Source organism: Crotalus tigris, unplaced genomic scaffold (genome assembly GCF_016545835.1).
Source record: "Crotalus tigris isolate CLP2741 ecotype Arizona unplaced genomic scaffold, ASM1654583v1 scf7180000017607.2124824, whole genome shotgun sequence".
In the NCBI taxonomy this organism is placed as follows: Eukaryota; Metazoa; Chordata; class Lepidosauria; order Squamata; family Viperidae; genus Crotalus; species Crotalus tigris.
In genome coordinates this window covers 1,378,722-1,388,417 of record NW_024096509.1, presented here as the reverse complement: position 1 = coordinate 1,388,417, position 9,696 = coordinate 1,378,722, and positions in this window count along the sequence as shown.

Sequence of the window (9,696 nt, the reverse complement as noted above, 5' to 3'; positions counted from 1 at the left end):
AATTACATTTTGTATCACTTTTTAAAGAACTCCTCCTCATCCTGAGCATTCTATGATACTTCACAGCCAGTGGATTTTAATATTGATTTCAGGGAAGATGATGACAAAACTGGAGAGCCTAGGGTTGCTTACGGGCACCTAGTGATCTTAATGGCCTAGTGACAATTTACAATATTCCATTTCTTTACACTGATCCCCTACAATGAATCCATCCCCTGCAAATATGAGGAATAATCAAAACAGCATTGCTCTCCTCTTGAGAACATTTTATTCCAAATATATTCAAGTGTTTTCCTTGACACTATAAGAACTGATAACACTCTTAGATCAAAGCTCATATAATGCAGCATTCCAAGTCAATCAGCGGCCAATCAGATATAGTCAGTATTCCATAAATAGGGACAGGGTTATTTAACATATGTTGGCTCTATCAACAAAGTAATTAGTAGCCTGCAAGTCTGATCAATGTGTTTCTAACATTGTAAAATGGAGAAAAAACTTCTTTTGAATCACATTTTGTTCAGCATGAATGTTTCCAGCTCAACAATATCCTTTTTCAAGTGTGATTTGATGACCTGAACTGTGCACTTCATTCCAAATGCTATTTTATCATAGATTTGTATAAGGGCATTTCTCCTCTCTTTTATTTACAGATCACTTCCTAAAGAATCCAAGCATGGAATTTTTTTTTACACTAGTTGCATATTGTGTTGACATTTTCATTGAAATAGCTACCAAGTCAATGATGCCTTTCTTGAACAATTACAGGCACCTCATAACATATATATGAAGCTTGAGAGAAGGAGGATTATGAAAATATGCATCACTTTGGACTAGATTTAACCTGAATTCTGTTTGCCATTTTGATGTTCATTCAGTCAGGTTAGAGAGCCCTTTTTGAAGGTCTTTACCATCATTTTGAACAATGTGATATTGTTCTCTTTTTTTGTGTGCACCTCTTATACCAGAGGCCTATGGAGATTCTCAGGTATCCAGGTCATGGTTGTCCCAAAGGTGCTTTTTCAAAGGCAGCTGGACTTTGTTTATTCCTTGAAGACATTGTGCTTCTCATCCAAGAAGCTTCTACCATCCCTGATTCTTGCCTTGCTTCTTTTTTCTCCTTGCCTTCAGTGGTGGGACACACCATGTTTGACTTTTCTCCCTTTTCAATTCATTGGGTTTCTCCTTAAAGCTGACAATCTCTTGATCCTTTTTCTTGGCCCACAGTCTGCTGGTGGTTTTGTAAGACAGAGTTTCCTTTGGCAACAACATCAAAAGTCCCACATAAGCCTGACTGTGGGGGAGTTGTTGGCTGCTGCCCAATTTTTGTCCCCTCACATGAGCAGTTTATGATGATAGAAGTGCCTTTTCAATTCTTAAAAAAAATTAAGCCCCCAAGGAGAGGGAGAAAAGGAAATAAACCAGTGGAGAGAGGCAGCCGGTAGTGATTTTTTTTCATTCTATGCATGACATTTCTATTCCATCCACTTTTCACAGCAGGTTGGTAGGAAGGCCTTCACAATTATTTACAGATAAAGCCCTCACATGGAGAGTGCAATATGTTGCCTGGCTCTTACTTGGACCCCTGCTTTCCCTTATGGCTAGCAGGCATAAGGATGTGGGTTGCTTTACAAATAAAGTTCATTCTTAACATTAGAATGGATAACACTGGAGGGATGAACTCATTTAAGAAATGAATGTTTCAAACTGAAACATGACACCTGCTAGAATATGGATGGCCACTCAAAGGAGTTTGAGTTTCCTATTTCTCTCTGTTTCCATCTACAGGTCTTTGGATTTTGCATTTTAGCTATGGTAATCCTAATTTTGAAAAATCTATTTTGAAAGGGAAGATGAATTGAAAAGCTAACTGTAGTGTCCCTTGGCATGTCCAGGGGATAAAAAAAAAAGATGGGATCTTCGTAAGATCTCCTAGAAAATGTATATTATATAAAGGATTTAAACTTGTTTGATGAACCAAACAACTGTGTTGTTTACTGATCCCTTTTTGGCTGCATTGTATTGCTCTGAATTAAATGATAACATCTTGTACTTCTTTAAAATTAATGTGTAACTTTTCTTAAAGTCATTTTTCTGCTTTTGTAAATAGAAAAGTACATTCTGAAACAAGTAATTGGCTCACATCCTGAACAAATGGGATACAAAGAAAGTACTTAGTAGTTCTTCCTCAAAATAGGAAGGTATTTACAATGCAATATTAACATCATATATATATGATATATTAACATCATATATATGTGACACACACACACTTACATACACACACACAGGTATTAGGTAATCCTTCCCTAAATCAGGAAGGTATTTAAAATGTGATACTAACCTTATTTTAATGCAATGCATTAAAATATACTTTATGTATATGTTTGTGCATAATTTTAATTCTCACCTATGTGACTGAATATTTATAAATAGTAAGAACACATGAAAGACCTTTTTTTAATTGTTCAATAAGAACCTGATATTCTACTTGCTATATGTTAGTATACTATTTATATGCAATTTTGTTACTTAGTTGCTCCATTTTATTGGGTAGATACTATCTTAACAACATAAAAAGGTTAATAAAATACTGCTTTAATAAAAGCTTTCAAAACCATTTCTACCATACTTTACAATATTTACCTATCATCATCCTTTTTCCATGCTATTTATGTCTACTCTGGAAATGGAGGTTTACTTGAACAAATGCTATTGCAAAATCTCATATGGCTGAAAGCAAACGATTAAATAACTTCAGGTATGCAGGCTGTCTTTGTCGATAGTTAATTTACCAATTTGATTGTTGGATCTAATATAACCATGGAATACAGGTTAATTTACAACCAAATTGAGCCCAACATTTCTGTTGCTAAGTGAGATTGTTATTAAGTGAGTTTTGCTCCATTTTATGACCACAGTTGTTGAAGGAAGGAAGGAAGGAAGGAAGGAAGGAAGGAAGGAAGGAAGGAAGGAAGGAAGGAAGGAAGGAAGGAAGGAAGGAAGGAAGAGCTCTAGTTGATTAGAATCATGAGTAGAAGGATGATATTAACCTCATGTACCTCTTTAAGCATCTGATTAATTACTATGGAAACAGAACATTGGCTCAGACACATTGGTCTAATCCAGCAGTGCTTTCTTATTTGCACTGCCTGCATTTCTAATACAGTGCTTATTATTCAAGGATTAGGTAACATGATGTGTGCGTGTATGTAAAATTAATTTCCATTAATTTTATTAATGTTGCCTAATTAGATGTTACCTAATCCTTGAGTAATAAGCACTGCGTTAGCAATGCAGGCACTGCAGATAATTAAAATTAAATGAATGGCACTTGGAAGATGCAGGCAATGTCAGGAAACAGTGGTGGTTAAAAGTTGCCTCACTGGTGCAAGAAGTAAAGGCAAGCAGGAATGACCCCAAATTTTAAAATCAAATGTAAAATGGCCAGTTAAACTAGAGAGATCAATTGCTTCCCATAACTGGCAGATAATTGTAACATGGCATTTGAAGTACGCCCAAACAAAATTCATGCTAGATAAGAAAGAAAATGGTAGAACATAAAGTTCTTGGGTCCTGTGTTATGTTATTTAAAATCATTCAGCTTCATAAAGCATAAAATTAAGATCACATATTACAAGATGTACTTTCTTAAATCTCAGAATAAACCTTCTGAGTGAGCAGCTAACTACTTCTAGAGATAACAATCCAAAAGTAAGAAAGTACCATTCATCACCAATACTAACTTTCCTCCCATGAATTGGAGTCCTTAAATTTCAGAAAAGATTAAAAGGATTCAATGTGTTGAATTTCAGTAAAGAATAAATATATTTCGGAGTTATGATGATAACATTAGTTCAGCACCAACGTTGGGCCCATTCCAGCATTACTCCTTGATAGTTTCTGCTTAAAACGGACTAAATGGGACAAAGATAATGAGGTGCAAAGAGGAAAAAGCAGCAATAAAGAAATACAGTATAAAGATAAATTAGCAGTATGGAATTTAGAGCAAAAATGGGAAGTATTAAAAACAAGAGTGAAAAATGACAGTTTCAGGCTTTTGACAGTATGTGCTGAAAACCTTAATCTGCTCTTGTTTACAGAAGAAAAAAGGTGTCTATTTGGTTAATTGGCCATCTCCCAGTTTCACCAATGCTTGGAAATCCTTCTGAGGTTTTTAATTGTGACTTTTGAATGGTACGTAAATGTGTTTTTTGTGTCTATTGATGACTGATTTGTCTGCATGCCAAGTTTCTGAGAATTCTCTAGTGTTTTTGGATTTGGCTTGGTCTAGGATACTTATGGTTTCCTAGTTGAAACTATGTTTGTGATATGTTGTGAGATTAAGAAGTTTTCATTGTCTCTTATGACTGCTAGTTGAAGACTGCAAGACTTCAAGACTGCACACTGCTTTTCTTCTGCCTGTCTGTCCTACATAGTAGTTGATTGTCATAGATGATTCTTGTTTATTTCTTCTGGGCTATTGGTTTTCTTTAATCACTTAGGAAGTTTTGGAGAATTTTTGTTTGTTTTTGTGCTACAGTGATAGTCTGTTGGTTGTTTCAGAGATGTTTTTGATGTATGATAGTGTTATCCTAGTTTGTGTTATTTGTGCTGATTGAATAGTCAGATGCTTTTTGAAAAAGTTATGTGGATATTCATTTTGTTAGAAGATACTGTATACTTCTGGATTTCTGCAGTGCATTGATGCAGAACTTCTACATTTCATTTAGGTTTGACTTTTTTGTTAGAATTTCTAAAGATCCAACCATATGTGTATATGCTTTTGTAGTGCTAATGTTGGTCTAGGATACTATATAATTTTACAAAAAAATGATTAATTGATTAAGAATGGATTGAACATGATGACCACTAAAAGCAGCTTGGTTTAATCTAGATGTAAACTAGATTGTTTACTGTTGAAATTGTGAGATATTGGGTGAAACTGAACTATATCTAATTGAGGAATAAGATATAACATACATATACAAAATACTTTATTTAGATGAATTTTGAATAATAGGTTTACTATTCCCCCCCCTTTTGATAATAGATGTTGAAGGTACAGATCTAGTGGCATTGATTCTTTAGGACTTCATGATTTAAGGATCACAAAGATGTAGGTTAATACAAGTAGTTATCAGGTTGCAACCACTAGTTCAGTAACCATCAAAAGTTACAATGGCACTGAACCAGTGGTAGTTATGACCAATCATCAAAGTTCTGACCATTGCAGTATCCCCTGCAGTTGCATGATCACAGTTTGGATGCTTGGCGACTGGATCATGATTATGAGGCTTGAAGCATCCAACAGTCATGTGATCATCATTTGCAACCTTCTCACAAGCAAAGTCAATGAGGAAGCATGAGTTGTTCCTATAATTGCTCTTACTGGTTTTTCTCCCAAATAGCCCCATTGTGGAGTATGAGTTGCCTGGGATTATACTCTATAACACCCCTTGCCTATCTACATACCATTGCACCCATAGCACCCACAACACCCATAGCATTCATAGCATAGCATCCTCTGCAAGCCTGCCTGTTGCCATCTTTCTGCATCTGTCTATGATCACCCCCCCCCCTCAGTGTCACTTCACACACCTGTATGCTCTGTAGTAGCTGCTTGTGAAATCTACCACCACCTGCAGCAAATTTCCCTGTGCTCCTTGCTTGGGGCTCCTGGCTGTTCTTCCTTAATTGCCTGTTTTGTTCTGGGTTAGGACAACCAGAACTGCCGGGATTGCCATTGCTAAGTGATGAGGTCATATGCCATTGTGTTTTATGACCATATCATTTAGCAATGGAAATTCCAGTCCCAATTGCCATCTTAACATGAGGCCTACTGTAATAGGATTTATTCTATATGTTTTTCTGCAAAGATATTTGTTTGATCTTGTCAAGTAATCTGAGGTATCTCCCTGCTGCTTTTCATCAAAAGTAGAAGCACACAGAGCCTATATTTTCAGGCCTCTTTCTAGTAGGATATAACTACTAATAATGCATTTACTATAAATACATTTAATTTCCATTATCATTACAAAACCTGTATCACTAACCTTGCTCAAATTACACTCTTGTTCTCAGGAGCACACTCTATCTTACACATAGAATTCTTCAAACTGCAAACTATTGAAATATGCTGAATTTCTGAATATCTGTAAGGCTGCATTTCTTTATTCTGATGTTTAATAAGATGAATGAGATTACTGTGTGAAGTCTTTAGTAGCAATAATAAGCATTATACTGTTTTTTGGTCAATTGAATTATTATGTTATTTCAGATTTCCAACTATTAAACAATTTTGTATCAAACTGAGCATTCAAATGTGCATATGGGGAATTCCATTCCTCATATGCATGAATATAATGAAAGAGCACTACAGCTCAATACTTTTTGATTAACTGCAGTGACTTCAAAAACTACGTGAATAGCATAGTGATCTAAATCCTACCAATTGCAAATATGATTGATATAGTACCATAAATCCTAATGGAAAACTGTGAAATGAGAGACACAACCAAAGAAAAGAGCATTTTAAGGCATAGATAGGTAAGCTAGCACCATCTAGATGTTTTGGATCATCTTTTGTTGTTGAATCGCTAAGCTGTGTCCAACTCTTCACGACCCCATGGATCATCTATACCTTGACAATTCCTTGCATCATAGAACATAGAACAGCACCAACTTTTTCTATACCCCGCACCCCTAGAATGCTTCCGATATATTCTCGCATCCCTTACAAAAGTTCAAAATAACAAATTATACATATACACTATAATTTTGAAACTTCCTAAATCCATGTTTTTGCACCCCCTGGAATATCGCATCCCCAGGGGTTGAGTTGGGAACCCCTGGCATAGAATAATAGAGTTGGAGGGACCTTGGAGGTCTTCTAGTCCAACTCCTTGCTCAAACAGAAGACCTTCTAGCATTTCAGACAAATGGTTGTCTAGTCTCTTTTTGAAAACCTCCAGTGATGCAGCACTAAGAACTTCTGAGTTGTTCCATTGGCTGATTGCTCTCACCCTTAGGGATTTTCTCCTTAGTTTTAGGTTCTTTCACTTCTTGATAAATTTACATCCATTGTTTCTTGTCTTGCCTTTTGGTGTTTTGGAAAATAGTTTGACTACCTTATCTTTGTAGGAGCGCCTCAAATATTGGAACACTGCTATCATGTCTACCCTAGTCCTTCTTTTCATTATACTAGACATATCCAATTCCTGTAACTGTTCTTCATATATTTTGGCCTCCAGCCTTCTAATCATCTTTGTTGCTCTTCTCTGTATTCTTTCCCATCATCACCCATGATGGCTGATGAAAACTAAAAAAAATTAAAATCTTTTATAAGGTCTATATTGTGTCTATATTGCAACTTAACTTAAAATGCTTTTAACTTAACTTACATTTAACTTAAAATGCATTCCATACAGTAAATGGGAATTGCTTGCATCTTTGTGGAGATTTGCAGGATTGTGTGCTCAGTGAATCTTCATTGCATTTTCTCTTTCCCACATTTCTGGAAAAAAGAAGCCACTTTTTTGATCGAGATCAAAAGATAAAAATAACCATTCTTTTTAATAACCTAAATCACAGTCTGACAGATACGGCTGATTAATGCTTGAATAAGAAAAAGGAAAAAATCTTGACTGTTATGAAAATAATAATACTGTGGTGAATAATGGATGAGTACTTAATGGAATCATTGGATTCATGTGATAGGAAATATGCATACGCTTAGCATATGACGGGGTCTCTCTCTCTGTCTTTGTGTGCACATGAATAAGAAAGATAACTGGAGATAAACAATCCTAAGTACATTTTTGGTATTCCCTATATGTTCAAATTTCATTTTTCAAATGGTGACTTTGGTTTTTAATTTGAAAAGTGCGCAGTGGATGGCATCAGTGTTTTTTCTGATTTCAAGTATAGGCTCTTAGAAGATGCTACAGTTGAATATGGTTTAGAACTAAATTTCAGTGTATGTCATCCATTTTGATTCTAAATTATCATTACTTCTGAACAACCAGGTTCACTTATTTTTTTTAGTACTGGAAACAACTCCAAAGTCAGATTATAAAGTCAAGATTCCTTTCAGATGAATTTGGAAGTGGTTTGTCTTTGTTTTTTGTATGTGTGTGAGCTACATTATTCAACTTTCCAATGTATCCTGTATCCTTGGATTTCATTGTATATCCCTATTCAATTTCCAACCAGAACTGCTCTGCTTAGTTTTTTTTTTAAGAATCAGCCAAGCATGGAAATGATTGCTCTTGATTGAAAGATACATTGCAAATGTATGACAATGACTCAAACATTTAATTACAGCTTTTAAAAAGTGGTCATCAGAAGTTTACAAAAAAGGAGAAAAAATTGCCTGCAATTATTTAGAAGCAGATCTAAGAAGTCTGAGATCAATCTGTGGCCCATAGGCCATATGCAATTCTATAAGCCCTTTCCAAGAGCCCCAAAGCAAAGCTTTGTAATATTGAAGAGGCTGCACAGCAAGGCTAGAGCACTGAGGATCCAAGTAGGGTGGACCACAGGAAGTGCTCCACAATAGGAATCAGTATCATTACCAAAGTAGGTAACATCATTGTGAGCACTGTTGATGTTACCAAGTTGGGTAACGAAATACTTGTAAGAAAATAACCAAACTCAGAAACTACCAATGACTCCACAGTTCAACCCTGAGCTACAGATATTTTCTTTTGGAACAAATAGGAATGGTTGGTTTGGTAACCTGGAAGCTTATCTCTGCCCAGCAGATCATCTCTGCATCTCTGTGGGTCTTCTGGAAAGCAAAGGAGAATTGGGTACTGTACTTGATAAGGAGTGGGAAAGAGTGCAAGAAAAAAAGCTAGTAAGATCTCTTTGCTAAGCAAAAAATGGATGGAAGAAGGCTTAAAGGCAAGAGGAAAATGAGAAAAAGCGCAAAGGAAAGAATGTCTTTGTTCAGAATATAAAAGAAAAAGAAAAGCAGAGTTTGGACTGCTCCAAGTGGAATGGGTTTCCTATATCATAACATCCTAGATACAGTGATGGGATTCAAATATGTGAACAACCCTGTGTGGATGCCGCTTCCAGAAGTCCGTTCTGGGCCTGGGCAACAAAAAATTAGCTACTGGTTCTGCCAAAGTGGTGCAAACTGGCTGAATCCCACCACTGCCTAGAAATGATCTGGAACAAAAATATGTATCAGTCCTGTAATAAAAATAGATAGAAAATGCTTTTGCCAATCTGAATTGGCAGCAAGCCCATAATCAGCAGCACCTAAGGTTAGGTTAATGACAACTAAACAATGAATTATTGTCTTCACTTTAGATTAATGAAGAAATTCAGCCAATTCCTAATAAAAAAAATCTGGTATTCAGGATAGGATAGATGTTTATTTAAAGACAGTTTGTAGACTCAGATCTCCATTTCTCTTTTTCTTCCTGTGGAGAATATAGTTTACAATGGTGAACCACTGGCATAAAGGGAGCCAAAGTTATTCTATCCCAGAGATCTTGTGACTGAATTGTCTTTACAGGCAATTTCTTATTCTCTCTCTCACTGATACTCAGACACACCTTTCTGTCTTCATTCAGTCATTGTTCATCTTCGCAGAGCATGGTTGCAGTATATATGATTGCCTATATTTTTTAAAATCTATTTGCATATTTTCTCACATGCTTACCCAGCAATCAACCTATTACA